Source organism: Cavia porcellus, unplaced genomic scaffold (genome assembly GCF_034190915.1).
Source record: "Cavia porcellus strain 051 isolate PalLab524CR breed Dunkin Hartley unplaced genomic scaffold, mCavPor4.1 scaffold_37, whole genome shotgun sequence".
Lineage (NCBI taxonomy): Eukaryota > Metazoa > Chordata > Mammalia > Rodentia > Caviidae > Cavia > Cavia porcellus.
The window spans coordinates 4,346,097-4,368,793 of NW_026947520.1; positions in this window are offsets into that span (position 1 = coordinate 4,346,097).

Here is a 22,697-nt window from a genome sequence, read left to right on the forward strand (position 1 = left end):
AGAGGAAATAACTTGTTCAAAAAGTTCCCGTTCTGATGATTGGGAGTTACCCATTCTCAATCCCTGCTTATATGCCACTCCCTGCTACTTTCACTTTTCACTTACCTGGGTCGTCTGTAGCAGCGGTCTTCTCGCAACCCCTGATTCTCCTTCCACTAGAAAAACGCTCCGAATGCTTATATTCCAAGCCCCAAGTTTGGGCGCCAGGTGCCAGGTGCCGCGGCCAGCTGCGGGGAAGGAGTCAGGCGAGAGACTGAAGACACAGGGAGACCAGTTGCTCAGGAGGCAAAAGGCAATTTATTGAAGGACTACAGAGTTTTTATAATGTTTCAAAACAAAGAGCAGTACAAGTCACTTCAGGACACATTCTTGTGCACACAGCAAAGGTAAACATGCTCCTGGGCCCATGAGAAACTTCTATGTTGTGCAGCCCAGGAGGTAAACATGTTCTTGGGCCCATGAGAAACTTCTATTTTTTTATGTTATGAAGCTATTCCCAGGTTAATATCAGCGCGATGCTTTGTCTAGAAGGCTGAGGTTACTGCAGGACCCCTGGCTCCCGCTCCCAACAGTGGTCCAGGGATTTAGCTTAAGCACCTGCCTCGCAAGCTAGAGGTCCTACATTCCATCCAAGATCTTGCTACCACAAACTGTGCTGCTATAAACATGGGTGCACATATATCACTGTGGTATGATGATTTTTATTCTTTTGGGTAGATACCCAGAAGAAGAATAGCTGCGTTGAGTGGGTCTGTAGACCTAGTTTATGTGAAACCTCCACACTGATTTCCACAGTGGTTGCTTTACCACCAACAGTGGAGAAGAGTTACTTTTCCCCCCACAACCCCTCCAGCATTCGTTATTGTTTGATTTCTTGACAGTAGGCATGTTTTCTGGGGAAAGGTGACATATCAGTGTTATTTAATTTGCAATTGTAAAGTGATAATTTATGCAGAACAATTTGTCATGTATTTATTTGCTGTTTCTATTTCTTCATCTGAGAACTGTGTATTTCACCTCAGATGCACATTTTGGGATTGGGTCTTTAAATCTGGGAAGACTGAAATTTTTTAGTTTTCCATACTCTATTATAGTAACACTTTGTCTGAGGAACAGTTGGCAAACATTTTCTCCCACGTTGTGGGGTGTCTCTTCACTCTGTTAGTGATTTCTCTTGCTGTTAAAAAGTTTTTCAGTAGGGTGAATTCTCACTTAATTCTCTTTGATTTTTGCTGTGCAATCCAAGTTTTCTTCATAAAGTCTTTGCTTACATCAATGTCTTCAAGAATTTTACTTACTCTATCTTGCAGCAGATTTAATGTTACTGTTTTAATATAAGATCTTTGATCTATTCTGATCTTAGCTTAATACACTTTGAAAGATAATATTCAGAACATATAGAGCCAGTTTTTCCAGCACCATTTATTAAGGAGGCTGCTTTTCTTCCAATGACTCTGTTTGGCACCTTTGTCAAAGATAAGATGGTTTAGTGGTCTGGGGTTGTTTCTCCATCTTCTAATTTGTTCCTTTGATCTTTGGGTCTGGTTTTGTCTGTTTTGTTTTTTGTCAGTACCACACCTTTTTTTAAAATCACAATACCTTTATAGTATAATTTCAAGTCAGGTATTTTGATGAACCCTATCTTTTCTTTGTTGCCCAGGATCACCTTTGATACTGTAGGTCTCTTCTGGTTCCAGATGAATTTTAGGATTTATTTTGTGTAATTCTTTGAGATATGCTACTGGGTTTTGAGTGGGATTGCACTAAATCTGTACAATAGCTTTGGAAGTATGGTCATTTTCACTATATTGAATTTCCCTACCCAAGACTATGGGATAGCTCTTCATTTTAGAATATCATCTTCAATCTCCTTGTTGAGAGTACTGTAGTTTACAGTATAGAGGTCATTTACATCCTTTGTTAGATTGATTCCTAAGTATTTCATTTTGTTGGATGCTATTGTAAAAGTTATTGTTTCCTTGATTTCTCTTTCCATGAGTTTTTTATTCTTGTTTAAGAAGTCTATTGATTGTTGAGTGTTGCCTTTGTAACTGGCTATATTACTGAATTTCCTTCTTAAACTAGAAGTCTTTTGGTGGAATTTTTAGGGTCTTCTAAGTAGAGTATCATGTCTTCTGAAAATAATGACAGTTTAAGATTTTCCTTTACTATCTTTATACCTTTTATTTCTTTCTCTTGTCTAATTGCTACAGCTAGTTTCCAGGACTATATTGAGTAAGAGTGGAGACAGTAGACATCCTTGTTTTGTTCCTGATTTTAGACTGAAAGCTTTCAGTTTTTGCCCACTTAGTATGAGGTTGACTGTTGGTTTTTAATAAAAGGGTTTTATCAGATTGAGATATAGATCATCTCTCCCAATTTTTATAGGTTTTTTATTATGAATAAGTGATGGACTTTGGCAAAATGTTTTTCTGCATCTATTGAAAAGATCAAATGATTTTTGCTTTGGATTTGTCAATACAGTGTATTATATGTATGGATTTATGTATGTTGAACCACCCCTGCATCCCAGGGAATAATTCCACTTAATCGTGTTGTAAAATCTTCTTAATGATATTCTGCAGTCTGTTTGCTCATATCTTATTGAGGATTTTTGCTTCAATGTTCACTAGGCAGAATGGTCTGTAATTCTCTTTCTTATTTGGATTGTTCTCTGGTTTTGGTATCAGGGTAATGCCTGCTTCCAGGAATGAATTGAGTAGTACCATTTCCCACTCAATTTCATCAAATTTTGAGAAGTGGTGGTGTTAGGTCTTCTCTAAATTTCTTATTAATCCCTGCCATTTCATGGCTACCCCTGCTTTATTTCAAGGATCAGTGGACTCTTTCCATAATGGGCTGCAAATGTTTTCAGGATTCAGGTTCAATCCTCCAGGAATAAAAAATCCCCTGATGTCAGAAAATATTCTGAGAACAGGCCAGGGCAGGACACAACAGAACAGAGTCAGAAGTCTGTGTTAGAGGCAGCAGACTTTATTTTAATGATTTTCACTGATTTCTATTAATTTTCCACCTAGAAACCCAGTATGTGAACACAAAAGGAGCACAGTTACTGTGTAAAGGGAAGACATTACATTTAAATGATAGTAATGGTCTGCAACAGAGTAAAGATGAAATAAAAGCAAGCCTCGGTTCTCGAAGACAAGCTTGCTACTCATTCAGACTCATAAAAATGCTTAATTCTGAAAGTCATCATGTTGCCAAGCATGGGGGTGACAATTATTGCTGAAATGGAACAAAATTCCTAATCCAATTGAACATTTCCTTCTGATGAGACAGGGATACCCGAGGACTTCACACGCTAAGTTCCCTTTGCCATATAGTTCCCTTGTCACTAATCGGCACTCAGCTGTTCAGGATTTTAACATTCCTAGGAGTCATATATTTCCTAAAGCCTGGGGATCCATTTTTAACACCTTTTTGGCTTCAGAAATCTGTAGGATATTACTATGATCGCTTCTATATGTATACACTGCAGCCATGTGTGTTGGGACCCATGTACCAAATCTGGTCCCTGGATCCTTCCTCTCAGGTTCTGAAACTGTTCTCTGGCTCCTTGACCTCAAAAAAAGTTGCCTTTTCGTTTTCACTTTTTTCCAAGATATTTATGCTTTGGAAACACTCAAAACCAAACTTCTCTCATGGAAACAATGAGATAAAGAATATATTTATTTTAAATTCTGTAAGTCAGGTATTTTGTACCTGTATAAAAGTAAAGAAATAAATATCTAATATAATTCAGCTAGCTGTAGGTTCTGAATAATCTTCCAAATGCATCAACTCATTCTTCAACTAATTATGTAAATGAGTTTTTAATCTATGAAAACCCTCACAGTTTTTTAGCTTTTACCTGTTTCAGTTTGACTCCAGCAATTCTTTGGAGATCAAAACCACATAATTTCCTGTACAATCCATTCTCTTTCAAGCAGGCATAACTGGCATCTGGTGAGGAATTCATGGTTAAAACAAATGAACTGCTAGAAACTCCGAGACTCATGTTACATAGTACTTAGCCAGTTGATGGAGGCCTCCTTTATTATCTACCAATTTCACGTATAAGTACTGACTTAGAAAAGTTATGCAGAATACTCACAATGATGTAAAGAGGTGTATAATCATGATTTCTGAGAAATCACTATAATACCCCTCAATATGTTAATGAGGTAGCATATGTTGATAACTTAGCAATATATTTGTTGATAATAACACTTCCATCTACAGGTAAATAAAATTTACATGCAACAAAATCTTCAGGAAAATGACAGTTATCCTATCTGAAAGTTAATTTTCTGTTGGGGACTATGCCTAAATATCTAGCCCCCCAAAAAGTGCACAGCAAAGGACCAAAAGAATCAGAAAAATGGCATTGTCTTGAGGGCAACAGGAAGAGTGAAATCTTCTTTAGAACTCATAAATCTGCTAACCAGCCAGCCACCTGTCACTAGGCAGTCCATATTTAATCAGAACAAGCAGTTTGAGTCCTGTTCATGAATTCTCTACCTACTCCTATGTCTCCAAGGTTTCTACCCAATTTGTCTTCCAATAGATTTAGTGTTTCTGTTTTAATATTCAGATCTTTGACCCATTTAGATTTTAATTTAGTACATGGTGATAGACATGGGTCTAGCTTTAGTTTTCAGCAAATGGAGAGCCAGTTTTTCCAGCACCATTTATTAAAGAGACTGTCGTTCTTCCAGTGAACCTGCTTGGCTCCTTTATCAAAGATAAGGTGGTTGAATGTGTTTGTAGTTGTGGTTGTATCTTCTAATCTATTCCATTGATCTTCAGCTCTGTTTTGATTCCAATATCATGTTGATTTTACTACTGTTGCTTTGTAGTATAATTTCAAGTCAGGGATTGTAATGCCTCCTGCTTTGTCTTTACTGCTTAGAATTGCCTTTGCGATTATAGGTCTCTTCTGGTTCCAGATGAAATTTATGAGTGATTTCTCTAGATCTATAAGGTATGTTGATGAATACCGAATTGTTTCCCTAATGTAAGTAATGATTCAAATGTATAAAAATATGGGGTAATCATGATTCCCCATTATGTGGCCTTGAAGCCTAATAAAATTTTCACTTATTAATTTGAAAGGCTTTATTCTGGGCTTCTTGATATGGAAATATTTGAAGCTATAGTATATGAAGTTTTACCCAACTATTTCAAGGAAAAAGACAGACACTATGGTAACTACTATTCTTTAAAAAAATTATTTAGTTATTTCTTATGTTTATTTTAATTGAGGGAAAATTTTTAAAAAATAGGATATATAATAGTAACTCTTTTTGATTTCCTGTTAACTAGTTTTGAAGTCCTGTAATACTCCCACGATCTTGTTTTGACTGATTAGACTCTGTTCCGTTCTGTGAGGGTATAGGCAACTACTTTGAAGGCAATAAAATTCACTAAGATGCCCATTCTGGTTTGATTATTGTCTCCTTTGGAAATCCTGTAATGTTTACAATGCCTAACTTTTATTGGTCTTGTTCTCTACTGTTTCGTCCAACTTTATAATATCTAATGAGATAGACAATTCTTTTTAAGGAAACAAGAGACAACGTTGATAACCATTGTTAATAACCTTGTACTCTGTTCTACACCATGTGCTATGTTTATACTTGGTTTTGACTGACAGCTTTGTTTTGCCATATTTGACTTTATTCTCTCCCCCCCCAAAAATTAATAAGAACTAAGGAGTAATAAAATCCAAAATGTGTAAATTTTGTTGTAAAAAAAGAGAGGGAGGAAAAAAAAAAGAGCTCTAACAGATATAACAGCAAGTGTGTTTAGGGGTGTTAAATAACTGACTATATTAATGTTTTTGGATCATTGAACACAGCTGTTTGCAGTCTCTCAGTTTTAATGTCTACTTTGTATTCTTTGATACTGTGATGTGAGCAACTATTTCCAAGATGATAATATGTAATCTATTAATAGGTGATTTCTTACTGTTATGTTATTTTTTTTGTAGTTCTGTATTATGTGTACCCTTACACTGCTTTGTTTTGTTTTGTGTTTTTCTCTTTTTCCTCTTAAATAAAAAAAAAAGAACAAGCGAGGAAGTGAGTGGACAATGGTAAAAACCTGAGCAGACCCCTTGTCACAGGTTCAAGAAACCCACAGAGCTACAGATGATTCTAATTAAGAAAAATTTCCCAGGAAGTCTCCAGGTGGCCTCAGCTGTAGCCTATCTTGTTCCTTACAGTGTCTCCTCATTATCAATTCAATCATGCCCAGGCCACATCACAGCCCTGCACATGTATTCATCTTCAACCCTTTCCAACATCTCTCTCTTTTTTTGATTTGTTGACTCCCAGGATGGGTAGCCAGCTTAAGGTGGGTAGGCATTGAGGAGAACTCCAATTTAAACTATCATAGTCCATCAGTTCATATCAGTAGTCATTTACCAGTATAGCCAGCAATTGTTCAGAAGATGTTAGTGATCCTAGATTATCCCACAGCCAAGCTTTTACATTGCACCATATCTTCAGAGGCCAGGCTTTTCTGAAGGACATCCAAAGCCAAGCTAACATGAGACCTGCATTAACTACTGTCTTAGTTAGTTTTTACTTGTTTCTGAGACAGAATACCTGAAGCCCAAGTTGAGAAAGGAAAGGTTTATTTCTTCAATTTTTGGAGGTTTCAGTCCACACTCAGATGGCTCCAAGACAGTTGTGCATGGCTAGGCTGAAGTTCATGGCAGCTGCAAACAGCAAGCAGGAACCAGCAAAAAGCAAGACACACTTTCTTCCTGCTATTATATTGCACCCTGGCTCCACCCCTATGTGGTTGTAGCACTAACATTATCAATCCATGTACTACACAATGAACCATCACAAATGCACAATGCAAACTCATGAAGCCTGGGGGACACAGGCATAAACGATGACATTCCACCCCTGGCCCCCAGGACTCATGTACATCCATTATACAAAAGACATTTAGTCCACATCCAAGAGCTGCCAACGTCCTATGTTTCAGCATGGCTGAACAGTCCAATTGCCAATCTCCTCCAAGATGTAAGGCAAACTCTTAACTGTAACCCCTGTACAAATGAAACAAGGTTAAACATTTCTCAAATGCAAAGGCACAAAGTAAACATTACCATTCCAAAATTTACAAGAAGGGGAATATAAAGCATTGGAAACAAAAGAAGTCCAGCAGGGTGAACATTAAGTCCTAGAATTCCATGTTCAGCATCAAAAGCAATCTGGTTACAAACTCCAATAGGCTTGGGTAATTCCACCCCCATGGCACTCCAGCAATTTTAACTCCCGCAGCTTTTCTCTTAAATCTTCTCTTCTCTCTTTTTGCAGCTTCCCTTGAATCATCCACATTCCTGCCTTTTCCAATCTTCTGCAGTCTCCATCACACCTTTGGCTTCACCCTTATTTCTTCACAAATTGCCCTCTCAGGGGCACACTTTTTGGCCTCCCATGCAATTTGCAAGTGAGGTGGATGCTATCTTGCCTCAGAATTTGTGCATTTTACTTGCACCTAAAATCAGCACCTTGTGGATGCTACCAAGGTTTGCTGATGACTGGAGCAGTACCTAGGCTTTTCTGTCTTTTGGCTATAGGGGTCAGTTGCCTGGATTGCAGGACTCTGTTTACCTGTTTTTTCAGGAAAAGCTTCTCTAAGTTGCCACCATTCTGGAACCTCAAGTGGTCTCTCTCGCCTTTCTGGAACATGACACTCTGCGGCTTTTCCCTCTGAGAAAATTCTTTCACTTTTGCAGTGAGGCTGCACAGGGTGATGACCCCCTTCTTATGATGCCCTGGGGCCATCTTTCTTATCTCGTTTCTCCTCAGGAATCAAAATCTCAACTCTGTCTTTGCAATGCACAGTCGTTCTGGAATTTTCCTTCTGGCCAAACTTCCAGCATTGTACACTATCCTGCTGATCTCTTTGCTTTTGATATGCAACATAAATCTGGCTAACAGCCCCCAACAATAGCCATGCCACAGCCTCAAGGTTTGATTGCTTTTTAATTTCTTTTTCAAGATTAATCAGTCCATTGTCCTTTGTCTCAGCCTCAGCAAAGGCTCTGGGCAGGAGCAAACCTTGAGGTTTGCAGACAAACCTTCTGCCAAGCCATAACACACATCATGTGGAGTCCAACAACAAATGCAGTCCTTCTTCCCAACAAAAACCTCCCAAGCCTGTTCTTTACCATCAGGCCCTCTATCAGCCTTCTGGTCTCCAGAGCTCTGACCAGAATCCCCTCTGCAGAACAGCCTAAGCTGCTCCAACTCTACCCAGCCAGGCAACATGTCCAAACTTTTCCAAACTCTGCCCACAAGCCATTTCCAAAGCCTCTCGAAAAACATGGTCAAGTATAGTCACAGCAAATGACCCCACTCCTAGGTACCAAATTCTGTCTTAATTACTTTTTACTTGTTGCTGAGATAAAATACGTGAAACCCAATTTGAGAAAGGAAAGGTTTATTTCTTACAGTTTTTGCAGGTTTCAGTTCACACTCAGTTGGCTCCAAGGCAGGCAGGTATAGCTGGGCCACAGTTAATGGAGGCTGCAAAGAGCAAGCAGGAACCAGCAAAAAGCAAGACACACCTTCTTCCTGCCATTGAGTTACATCCTGGCTCCACCCCAATGTGGGTATAGCACTGACACCATCAATCCAAGTACTAGACAATGAACCATGACAAATGCACAATGCAAATGTATGAGGCCTGTGGGACACAAGCATAAACCATGACAACTGCAGTCAGTTACTTACTTCCTATCAAGGTCACTTGGGTCTTCTCAGGAGTTATCTTAGAACCATGCATAACACCTCATGGCTCTTCTGTCAGTGTCAGCCACTTAGAAGAGTCATAATCATTGCTTGACCACATTGCTCTCTGTGAAAGCTTGGGAGATTTTTCTCCTGGTGACTCTTCTTAGGCACAACTTGCATTGAAGGTGACTTTCTACTGTGGTCTCATCATCTTCTTGATGAGACAAACAGGGACTCACTGAATATCTTAGGATGATGCAATCAGAGGTTATTTTATATCCTGGGTCTCCACCACCCTTGAAGACCTGGGGCCAAGATATTGGCTATCCATTTAGCCCGTCACTGTCTCTAAGTTTTGGCTTTCGAACCTTAGTTGTCAAACATCCAAAAGAAGTTTTTGGTAACAATAGAGTATATTAGAGGCAGTAAGTTTAACATTACTATTTTATCTAAACATGAAACAACTTAGAACATTAAATGAATCCTATTTTCTTCTATCCATGGACATTTTAGCATTTGAATACCTACAGTATTAACAGTTTCATATTTTACATAATATATCAGAAATCAGAACCATACATAGTATTGCATCATGACAATCATGAGATTCTTTTAATAATCTAAATTCCTGTGTTGACATAAAATATCCCTTTTAGTCAATCACCCTTATCTAATACACAAGAAGTTTTTTTTTGTATTATTGAACAACGTATTGATCTTTAGTTGAATGTGAATCTCACAAGTCTTTGTTATCAGCAAAGGTGTGCACATGAGACAAAAGTCTGTTACCATAAGTAATCCCCACTTTACAATCATGGGGTCTTATGCATCCAGAATTACCAATATATGCAATACATCATATAGTTGATTACAATCAACTGTCATAACCATGTGAAACCTTTATATAGGCATCATCAAACCAAAAATATGTATTATTTCCCTTGATAATGACCAATGTCAACATTTAGGAATACATTTCATAAATTTGTTTGAGGTGTCTCCTATAATGCTCTGGAGATCATTGAGGTCTCTAATCAATGGACAAAAACTGGTTAAAAATGTTACCAGAGAGTTGCTTTCTTATTTATCAATCAGAGCTTGGTCCCTCAGTCTCACTGCTAAGGAACTTTGTTTATTTATCTTTGTAAATTTATTTTTATTTAAAGAAAGACAAAACAAAACAGAAAGCAGGCATAAATAGTACATACATTCAAAGAAAAGAATAAACAGTGATAAATCACTAGTTTGTGTTTACATATTTTCCTCTTACAAATAATTGTTCAAGATACAAAAGTGGAACATATAAATGGGAATTCAAACAGGGAGACTGCACATAGTTCTGTTCAACTATCTATTAAAAAGTAAGTAATATGGCAATCAATTCTATACACTTAAACATGTATGTATTTATCCATACCTTCATTTCTGTTGAGTTTAAACAAACCAAAGCAGATTAAAATCACTCTAATTGAAGATTAATATTATTGCTTGATCTCACATCATAACACTATGTAATCAGCACTGGGTACTGTAGTCCCTTTTTTTCTCCTTCAAAGTACTTGTTCATTTCATCATGTGTCATAAGTTCTTGTAAATTGTTGATAGGTTTTATGGAAGCATGCATCTTAACATGTGTTACTATCCTTTATATATTAGAGGGAGAAACAGAACAAATAAGGACAGAGCAAAACATAATCCTAGAGATACATAAAACTAAAAAGACATATAAAACTGCTGTACAAGGAAGGTGTGGTTACTGTGTTGTCTCTTGTTATCATCAATAAAAATGGCTATATCATCAGATAAAGTATAATTGAATATATCACTCCATAACAGTATTAACAGATATAGAACTTTGTAGATAGTGTAGAGCTACAAAAACAGATATTAATCAAGTCAGAATTGGTATTATAATGAATAATTGCTATTTTCAGTATAGTTGTCTACACTCTGACAATACTACCAAACTAACAGTTTGGAATAAAATAGGCAATAACAAGAAGCAATCAAACAAATCAGATTTAACTAAAATCAGTAATGATATAACAGTATAAGTTATAGAGGGATCCGGTTTAAGTTAACAGGAAATTAAGGATGATTACTGTACTATATCCTGATATTTTTGGGATAGCTGTCTGTGCCCTCAGATCAAGTGCTTGTATAAAAACTGGGATGGAATAAATTCTATCTAAGCAGAGTGGTACAAGTAATATGGGTTTTAATTCCTGATACACTTATAGCAATATCTTCTTCTGTCTTTTTAAAGACTGTTCTTCCCCTTTCACTCCCCTAGGGTGTACTGTGTATTTTTGGGTCTCCCCAACACGCTCGGCTTTATATTGTGGAGGGCAACCTGCTATTTATCTAAGTGTTTCTGAACTTTCTCGCTCCTGGACTTGATCTCTCTTTGTATTTTTTTACTTATTAAAGCCTGTCTTTCCAACCTACCCATAAATACTGGTCCAGTTGCCCCTATCACTCTCTCATTCCCTATCACATCGAATTCTATTGTATCATATTCAATTTTGGTCCAAATACCCTTTCTCAGGTCAATTATATTTCCTATAAAGATCATCTCGCTTGGCCCTATTTTTTGATCCACTCTGCCTGTGGTTCTCGCTTTTTTTCCCCTTAATTTAGTGTATATAGAACATCTGCATTAGAAATTAAATCCAACTTTCTCTGTCTCATTTCTGCTCTTGTCTTTTTATGTCATCAGTTGTCTATTTGTCTTCTTCACTTTGCTTTTTGCTCCATTCATTGTGGCCTCTCTACCACTGTTCCTGAAATCCTGGTGATTTTCTTTCTCTTTTGAATGTCCTATAGTATTCTCTGTAGGGCTGGATTGGTGGTTGTTAATTTTCCCAGTTCCTCTTTATCTTGGAAGCATCTTGTTTCTCCATTAATTTCTAGGAAAATGTTTCAGGATACATCAATCTGGGCCATAGGTTATTTTCTTTCACAGCTTGGAATGATTCACTCCATTTTCTTCTCGATTTGATGGTTTGTGCCGAGAACTCTGATGTAATTCTGATGGACTTTCCCTTATAAATGATCTATTTCTTTTCTTTGACAGCTTATAATATTCTGTTCTTATATTGGATTTCTGGGATCTTGATTATTATATGCCTATGTGTAGTTCTGTTTGGTTTAGGTGGCTGGAGTTCTGTATGTCTCATACACTTGAGTATCTTTTCCTTTTCCTAAGCTTGGGATGTTTTCCTTATTTTTGTGAATAGCCTTTATAGTTCCTTTGTTTGTACTCCTGCTTCTTAATTAACATTTGTTATTCTTAAGTTATACATCCATTTGTCATCATCCAGCCTTTGTATTGTTACTACTTGTGTCCTTGTTATTTTTAAGAAATTTTTTATTTCATGATCCCTCAGTGCAAACCTGTCCTCTAGTTTGGATAATCTATCCTTAGTTTCTTGCAGTCAATTTTGCCAGGTTTCAAAGGAGTTTTTAAATTCATGGTTGTCTCTTTGAACCAGCTTCTTTCTTCTATTTTTTCTCTATTTTCCTATGAAACATTCTCCCATTTATTTGTTTTCTTCCCTTTTTCCATGTTTTTTCTTGAGAGGTGCTTAGCATTTCTTAAATTATCCTATTTATAACTTGCATTACTCAGTTCAATACTTCACCTTTCAAATTATCTATGCATTCCTGAAGATACTGCTTTATGTTTACTGGGGCCATGTCTGATATTGCATGTTTGCTGTCTTCATTTCTTATGTATTTACCTTTCCTGGATCCATGTTCTCATGATTGGGGAATGGGAACCCTTTCTTGTTCCTTCCTCTTATTATATTTTGTTCCTTCCATACAGGTGTATATGGGAGGTCCAGGTTCTTTCTTTGTTGGTTACAGTTTGTCTGAAGTGCTGATTGTATGTTCCCACCAAGTGCTGTGTACTATGTAGATACAGACCAGGGAAGCCTATGTTGGGCCAGCCCCTCTGGATTAATCAGACTGCTGAAGGCTTCACTGCATTAAGTTGAACTTTCAGGCATTGTGACTGGTATGGGCTAGCCTATTAGTCTCAGCCTTAGGCATGACATAGGTCAGGTGTTCCCCATCAATCCCACTTGAGAAGGGAAAAGCTGACTGAAGTCACTGCATCCCATTGTTCTGGCCAATTTGCCCTATCCCAGAATGTCATGGCTTGGAGCTCTATGGAAAGGGTTTATTCCCGTCACTCACCACAGGTCAATGCAGGGTTCCCTGCTGTTGGGAGCAGGAACCAGGGGTCTGGCAGTGAATGGGTATGGAAAACCACACACTGAAGCTGGACCTCAACCAGTTCCTCATCCTGCAGTAACCTCAGGCTTCTAGGCAAAGCATCACGCTGATATTAACCTGGGAATAACATAAAAAGAAGAAGTTTCTCATGGACCCAGGAACATGTTTACCTCCTGGGTTGCACAACATAGAAGTTTCTCACGGGCCCAAGAACATGTTTACCTTTGATGTATGCACAAGAAAGTCTCCTGAAGTGACTTATACTGCTCTTTGCTTGAAACATTATAAAAACTCCTCAGCCCTTCAATAAATCGCCTTTTGCCTCCTGAGCAACTGGTCTCCCTGTGTCTTCAGTCTCTTGCCTGATTCTTTCCCCGTGCTGGCTGCAGCACCTGGCACCGTGCCAGCTCAGCTGTCAGTTAAGAGCACCGACTCCCCTCTTCAGTGTGAATGCATCTCCAGTGACATGAAACTGATGAGCTTTTGTGTAGTTCCATAAATCTTGGCTGCATGAAATGAAGTGTAGGAGTGGCAGCAAGTTCAAGTGGCAGCACCGAGACTGTAGTTGCTTCAGTAGTATCACTGGGACTGTATTTTTAAATGGTTTCTCTCAGCTTAATTTGTTCCAGGCTTGGGAGGGTCTGTCTCCTGCCTGGGTCTCACTATGCTGTATTATTTTTGGAATCTAGGTTGACATCTCAGAGAGTCTCTGTAGTGTGCTGTTACCTATCACCATCTTTTCTCCTCCAGGACTTTGTTTATTCATCCTAATAATATAATTTCTAAATAATGAGACTATAAATCACTGATGAATAACAACATATTGCATTCATATACCCAGTCTTTGTGACATTTCGAGCAGCTGGAAACCAATGTGAAACCATGCTTCGTAAATTCACAACCCAATCATATCTTTGATCAAACAATGCAAACTTGGAAAAAGAGAAAAGTTAGTGAGCTTAAAATGAAAGGAACAACTGTTCACAGAGTCGACAAATGGACAAACAGACAGATGATCATTGTGGATTCAAACAAACACAGAAATCAGCACACAACTTTTTGGGTCTGTGAGAATATTTAAGTTCCCCAGAGGCCATTTATGTACTTGTACCATGACTCTTTGTTAAACTAGCTGCCTTCTTAAACCCCATGCTCCCAGTGCTGGAACAACTGTTCACCTCAAGCATTCCATGCCCTCAGCGTGTTTCCCAGATGTTCTGTGCCATTGAGCACGCCTGTATTAGTATTTTTGTTTTCTTCTTTACAGGTGTGAACAATCACTAGCTCAGCAACTCCCAGCAACTGCTTAAAAACGGACTGGGCAAATAGACAACTGATATATGGACAGATTTATAAACATCTTACAAATTCGGAGTGCACTCAAGCATATCCTTAATCAAGCCAAATTACAATACCTTCTTACAAATTTCAAATCTACAACTATGAATCAACCAGTTGGATTTGCTTTAGACCAACTAGCAGAGATCTTATAAAAAGGATCAAAGGCCTGATTCAGGGAGAGTTGAAATGGTGGAATTACTCTTTGTAGCTTGTGATGCCAACTCATTCCATACAGGGCAAACACAATTAGCAGAAATCCACACAAGACCTTAGCAAAAACACAGAGGATGCCCCTTCCCTAGATCAACAGAGGCATCAGCCCTCGGCCACATGGATCTTGGGGAGTTTTGTATCATACAAAAAAGTTTGTAAGAGGTATATATTGGCAAGAATGTATTTGAATCAGGGAAGAAAACAGCCTCATTGGGACAGACACCTGACCTAAAGTAAATAGCACCCTTAAGAGAATAGTAAAACCTGTGCAGGTAGTGCATTTTTCTTTTTTAATTGTTTAAAGAGAAGAGATATTCTTTTATTTTTTATTTAAAATAGACTAAACAAAACAGAAAACAGGAAGAAAAGATATATGCTTTCAAAGACAAATGAAACTATAAGAAATCACTGGTTGTTGTTTACATAATGTCCTCTTACAAATAAGTGTTCAAGATACAAGAGTGGATTATATAAAGTGGGGATTCACATGATTCCCCATTATGTGGCCTTGAAGGCTTACAAAGTTTTCACTTATTAATTGGAATGGCTTTATTCTGTGATGCTTAATATGGAAATATTTGAAGCTATAGGATATGAAATTATACTCAAATATTTCAAAGAAAAAGACACACACTATGGTAACTACTATTAAGTCGGGTTATTTGTGCTGAAGCACTAGGTTGCTGAAACTGTCATGCTTTGACTTGTATTGTTATGTTGTTATATCCTCTTTTATCTCAATCTCTCTGTTATTCATTAAAAATTATTTAGTTATTTTTATGATTTTTTAATTAAGGGGAAAAATTAAAAGAAATTAGCAAGAAATATTAGAGTAACATTTTTGATTTCCTATTAACTTTATTTGAAGTCCTGTAATACTCCCACTATCTTATTTTGACAGATTAGACTCTGTTCCATTCTGTATGATAGTATCAAGTTTGAGGGTATAGGCAACTACTTAGAAGGCAATAAGATTCACTAAGATGCCCATTCTGATTTGACTATTATCTCCTTTGGAAGTCCTGTAATGTTTACAACGTTTAGGTTTTATTGGTCTTATTCTCCACTGTTTAGTTCAACTTTATAATACCTAATGAGATAGACAATTCTTTTTAAGGAAGCAAGAGGCATTATGATAACAATTGTTGATAACCTTGTACTCTGTTTTACATCATGTGCTATGTCTATCTTTGGTTTTAACTGACAGCTTTGTTTTTCCATATTTGACATTATTCTCTTCCAAAAAAAGTAATAAGAACTAAAGAGTAATAAAACTCAAAATGTATAAATTGTGTTGTAAAAAAGAGTGGGAAAAAAGTGCTCTAAAGGATACAACTGCAAGTGTGTTTAGCGGTATTAAATAGATGACCATATTAATGTTTTTGGTTGGATCATTGAAGTCAACTGTTTACAGTCTCACTGTTTCAATGTCCACTTTGTATGCTTTGATACTGTGACTTGAACAACTATCTCTAAGATGATAATGTGTAATCTATTAACTGGTGATTACTTACTGTCTTTTTTTTTGTAGTCCGTATTGCGTGTACCCTTACACCACTTTGTTTTGTTTTTTCTCTTTTTCCTTTTAACTAAATTTGTTTTTTAAAGTGGGGATTCAAAGAGCAATGGATCAAAATCATGACTGCACTTTCAAGGCAGGGATTCATGAAACTGAGCTAATTCTACAGCCATGTGTTTGCAGAGGAAACAGCAGATGACAGCAAAAAGAAAAGTTAGCCTTGGTAAGCGGCAAGATAGTAGTGATTAAATGAATTCTAAGGACTATAGGGGTTCCAGTACATCTCAAGAGATGAGAGGGAATAGCATTGACAATGGAAATAAAATATCACCAAATTAGTGAAGTAAAAGAGAAACATCAGCTCCAGTAGCAAACATGAAAAGGAAACGTTGTCAATAGTTAAAGAAAGGCTTCGCCATGCATCTCCTATGGGAATAGCAGCAGACACCAAATTGCAGTCAAATCCTTGATTTCCACAAATAACATGGCAAGCTTTAGAGGAGACATAAGATAAGACAGTTGAGCTACATATTCAGAAACATTTATTTGAACTGGTAAGAGAGATCACAATTGAATCAACAATATGCCTGTATAAGCAGAATCAATGACATCAGGAATCACAAAAGTGCCTAGTTTTGATGCACGTGAACAGGAAAGAACCAGGCCAGCTGTCCCAGGAGGTAGGGGATCATGAAAAGTAGTAGGGACCTTACCAAACTTATCAGGGATTTCCAAAGTAGAGTCAGGTTTCATAGAAATGTCTTTCTAAGCATTTTTGTAGTCTGGTTTGCATTTTTGTATGTTAATTGCTTTAACAAGATAGACACTGCTGCTGTGTTGTCCACATGGCATTCACTAGCTTAATTTATCATTCTATAAAGCTAAGGCAAGGTTCAGTGGCCTCCTGTTTAACAGTGCTAAAGGAACCTTGTGTGTGCACTGCTTCAGGGATTATTTTTAAAGCCTTTAAAACAATTTAAGCCATTTGAGGGTAATAGTTTGAGGGTGGCAATGAATTTGTTGGCAAATTTCTGAGAAAGCTCTCTCCCCATAATTCAGTAACTCCTATAGCAATATTGCAATCTAAATTATTTGTAGCTTGCTTGACCACAACATCAGTATATTCTTAGAGCCACACCTGATGTTGGGTTTGAGTGACAATAGCATGCATTAAGACTTTCCACTCCAAAGTGGTCATTTCATAGCCATGACTAATATCCCTCAATAATGCCAATTACAAAAATACTTTTATATCCATATTCCGGACAGCCTTTTAAAAGGTCTTTATCTTTTTTTTTTTTTTTTCTCCTTTGGAAGACGAGATTCAATTTATAATCTTGAAGTTGCCAGGCAGGTGCTTATGCCGCTGAGCTTAATCCTCAGCCCCCTTTAACTCTTTAAACAGTTACTGAAAATCTTCAAATTGTGGCTTTTGTCACTGATGCAAAACAGGACAAGCAGTTAATTCCCCATGTTGTTTGGCTTCTTGAGCCACCTTTTGCATAGGGGTTAGAAAAGGTAAGGTGTTTCCCAGAGATTTTACAGGGCTTGCATCTTGTGGAGGCAGTGGCGAATGTCACCTCAGCAAAGATACCAGGTGTGCAAGACACAGATCAGAGCTCGAGAGTCCTCAGTGCAGCAGTTTACCTGTTTTTTCCCAATCTCTCACACTGACCACACCCACCTCAAACACAGTGATCATGAATTCCCACAAAAGCTGCACCAAAATATCACTGGAAGTAACAGGGCTCACCTTCCTAAAGAAAAGCAGTTCTGTATTATGTTTCTGTTGTATTTCAGATATAGGATTCATCATGACCTCACAGGTGAAGGGATTTTTTTTTCAGAAAATGAGGTGGTTTTCCAAATAAAATGAAATAGACATGCTTTTGGGGCCGTTTTCTACCCCAGGAGCACAGCAATGATAAGTCACCATCCACAGCAGCAATCTGCACTTCAGAATACCTGTTTAGGTAGCAAGCTGTTGGCATCCATGCCTAGATCCCCAACCCTCAAACATATGCATGGTGAAGGCCCAAAAGGATGAAACAAGTAACACAATCTTTAGGGATGCAAGAGGATTCAATCCTTGGCAGAGGTCATGACTCTTCTAGCTGGCTGGCTGACTGATGCTGAGCAGCCCATATTTAATCAGAACAAGCAAAGAGTTGAGTGGACAATGGAGGAAACCTGAGCAGGGTCTTGGGATGGTTTTAAGGAACCTTCAGAGCAACAAATGATGCTAATTAAGGAAAACAATCCAGAAAGTCTCCAGGTGGCTTCAGCTATGACCTATCATGCCCAGTGAGTGTCTGCTCATTCTCAGATCAATCATGCTCAGGCTATGCCAGAGCCCTGCACATGTTCTCAGCTCAGCATCAATGGCTCCAACAAGTTTCCAAACAACTGTATGAATCACAAGTACACATCACTCGGGTCTCATTCAAACACTGTTGCCTTCTCTCACTCCTAGACATAGCCTTTCTATTTTACTGAAAACTGATAGATATTTGCCCTATCTCATCCCATTCATGCTTAGTCACCATGCTCACCAGAAAAGAATATGGCAGTCTAAGCCATGAGATGCTGAGGACAGAGTAACACTTTTCTTTTGGTCAAAACTGTTCATACCAAATGAGTATGAAACTCACCGTTGTGATAATAATGAAAAATTAAAAGTAAAAGATGCTGTAAGCAAATGAGAAAAGGAAATGTGAAACTCATTACCTTAATTGAAGAAATGACATTTTACCTACAGTTGTTTGAATAACACAAGGAGGTTACCTCTACAATGTTAAAGCAGTATTGATGGAAGAAGCAGTAGTTTGAAGCAAAGACATGAGGCTCTGTTGAGCACAAAGACAGGGCATTGTTATGCACTGTCCAAATGTGAACTGAAAAGGAGGATTGAAGCTCTGAGAAACTTATCTCTCTTGTGCTTGTAGAAGTCTAGTAAAATGTTGCAGAGCCACTTAGGTTCAAGGCAAATCCTTGATGGAATAAGCCAGCATATAGATGAATTTTCATGAGTTTGGATAAGTCTATACTGCTATCATAATTATTTTTGGGAACTCAGGTTGTGCAACCTACATTTTTCTTCACACCAGAACATCAGTAAAAGACCTGAGAGACTTGCAAATTATTTGCCAATATAAAATGACTGCCTCTATGAGTGCATCCGTTAGTGAAAATTTAGGTACACAGAGGCCAGACAGCATAGGCTGCAAAGGCTCATGTTAGGGTGACTGGAAGCACCATGCAGGTTCCTAACACACCTACTTCTTGCCCTTGCAACACACAATGTAATGGCATGATAGTGCTGGAGAAGCTATCAACAGTCCTGAAAAATCAAGCTATTGATATAGGTGGGTTTCTCTCCAAGAGAAAAATGGCATATAACATTAGGTTACTAAAGAAATTTCTCCTATCTCAAAAATGTCACATCTTATCCTTTCCCATCTGTTGAAGTCAGGGTTTGTGAGGAAAAGACTTAACATGGAACTTATAATTGATAAGATAATTTAAAAATATTTATCCCAGAATGTCAGATTTAGAGAGATGTAGAGCTTTTCAGATACTACAGACCAAAAAATCCAACTGAGTACTTGAATGCTATGACAATATCCAGCACAAGTACAACTGAAGAATTCGAGCCCATTGCAAGGACAATCAAAAGTTTACCTGGAGACTTAGCAGCATTTACAATGTGACATGAAAGTCTCTGTTAAGGTTGTACACTAGGAAGGCTCAAAGTTCAGTGTTGGAAGCTAGAAACTCTGTTCCTTTGGCCATAGAATCTGTGCCACAAATTTGAGTGATCATTACTGGAGCCAAGGCATGAAGCTCAAGATAAGAGCCAGAAATCCACAAAAGAGAACAGTAGCCATGCACAGCAATAATGAGGACCTGAGCTTCTTTGATGATGATGATGATGGCTGAGTTCATATCTGGAAAACCAGTGCTACCAGCTTCTCCATGAGCATCAACATCCCAGCTCCTTTCCCTCTAGTTCTCCTTTAATGCTGTTTTAAACAATCCATCAATGGATATTCTGTCCCAAAACCATAATCACTTCATTAACTGGGTAATCCAAGTTGACCATTACTAAGCAGGCCACAGCACCAGAGCAGTTCTTTAGATACTTAAAATTTAAACAGGGTTTATATCACTTCATATATTAAAGTGGTCATTTGGTGTGCTTCACATAACCAACAGTGAGAAAACCTGAGGCTCATTCTAATGAAATAATCAGGAACACAAACCTTCACAAAGTAGTCTTCACATTTGCTTTGACAAACCTCTCACTGGAACTATGTGATATGTTTCTATCTGTGTGTCCTACACACTACATAACTGTGGGCATTTGAATGAAACTATATTCAGGGTAATTGACCCTCTGATTATCCATGGAAATTTTAAAAATCTTTTTTAAGTAATGTATAAAAAGAAACAGTTATGTACATCTATGTTTCACTGTAGTACCCTGACAGCACTGAACCCAGGAGAGAATGTCACAAGGCTGGTGGTATGCACATCACCACCTCAAAAAGGCTGAGGGTTCTTCAGATGCTGGAGGTAAAATAGTGCAAATACTTTAAAAACAAAAACCGTGGAAGTAAAATATACTGAATGCACTGAATATACCAAATCTAAACTAGGCCTGGTGGCTTGTGCATGGAGCCCATTACTTGATACACTGAGGAAGGAGACTTGTTGAGACCACTCTGGGCTGTAAAGTGATCTCAAAGCCAGCCTGGACTTCATAGCAACATGCTTCCTCAAAAAGATAAATATATCAAATCTAATGAACATAATAGTGTACTAGTGATTGCCTTGTGACATTAGCATGGCTATCATGTTTTTACTGACCTATAGTATAGTAGACCTATAGTCTACTAGGAAAAGCTAACTTACAGCCCATTTCACAATAAAATATCACACCGTTTACCAAATGGAGTACACTGGTGAGTATTTATTGTTCATCATTGATAATGGTGGTGATGGAGCCGTGCTTGCTGCTGCTCTCCACAGAAAAATGACTATTGCTGCAGTAACAGGAATCTGCATGCATCACTGCAATATGTCCTTAACTCTTTGAGGAAGAGACCCACTAAAGGAAGCACTGCACTAATGAGAATTACTAATTTTAGTCTTTTGAATATTTGACAAACTGACTTTGGTAGTAGTTGAACTACTTACCTACATTTCCACCAACATGGTTAAATAGTTTCTTTACTCCTGCAACCTCATGTACATTCCTTAGATCTTGTGGTGATTTCTTTTCTGTGCAATGAGATGATGTCCCTATTTGAATTTCTCTATTAGTCAAAAATGCTCAATAGTTCTTCAGGTATTTCTTGGCAAGTTGTACATTTGCTTAAAAATGTGTGTTCCTTTCATGTTCCTATTGGTTTTACATGTTAGCTATCAGGGAGTAACAGGTAAAATTTTTCTCATTTTGTAGTTTATTTTGTAACTTTGTTTGACTTTTTTTGTGGCTTCTATGTTTATGCAGAAGGATTAAAATCTTACAAAGTCCTTTTTGCTTGTTTTGTCACCCTATCTTATTTTCTACACAAAACAGCAACAATAGCATTAAGAAAAAATGTTTTTAATACCTGTACATTCAGAACATGGAATGCCTGGCTCTTTCATGTTTCACTGTTTTACTCTAATAGAGGCATATTTGATAGTGTTGCACAAGTTACAATAAAAAGTACATTTCCTGAGTGAAAGAAAAATCACAATTTGCAGTAGTGATTCTTTTGTTCTATCATCCATTTTTATTCTTGACCTCAACTTACTTGTTTCCTCAAACTTAAAATGCAGGGATAAAAAGAAATACATCACACTCTGCTAAATCATCTAGCAGTTGCCACCCAAATTCAGCTTCAAAGCCATGATCATCCCATCTCATTCTCTCCTGATGCTGGGACTAAAGATATCACCATTAGCCAGTCTTTACAAGTAACTTCTTAACAATGCAATTATTTAAGTACAAAGTGATCAAAAATTACATACTTTTTCTTAGTTTTTATAAAATAACAAGTAATATAAAAGTGACAATTCTATTATACTGAATACAAGAATGAATGGGTTAAATTGACAACTGCCCCAATGATGCTCAGGATCGTCACTCCATAAACAAATGTGCTTCCCACGTGATTCTTGGGGATAACTTCTAGGTGGCCAAGTGATAAAAGGACAACTATTGATGTGTAATTGTGAGTATTAAAAAATGTTGATGCTGGGGAGGAAAGGGAAGAGATCTAAAGCATTAAGCTACATCTGCAGAACTTGAAGATATATTTTGAGACAGGGTCACACTAATTGTGTAGGTTTTACTCAAATTCCTCTTCCACTAATTTAAGCTCCATTAGGTACTAGGATTACAAGCATGCATCAACAAGACCAGCAAGATTTACTTTCATGATGAAATGAGAAAGTGCATGTACTCAGGATATATGTATTATAGATTCAGTCTTCTATTATTAGCTGTAATACAAATTCCAAATTTTCCCATTGATGGAAGCAGAAATGTGCTTCAAGGAATCTGACCACATGCTGTTGTACATATAGGCTAACAATGTAGTTTACAGTGTCTTTTACTTTATGAAGTATGT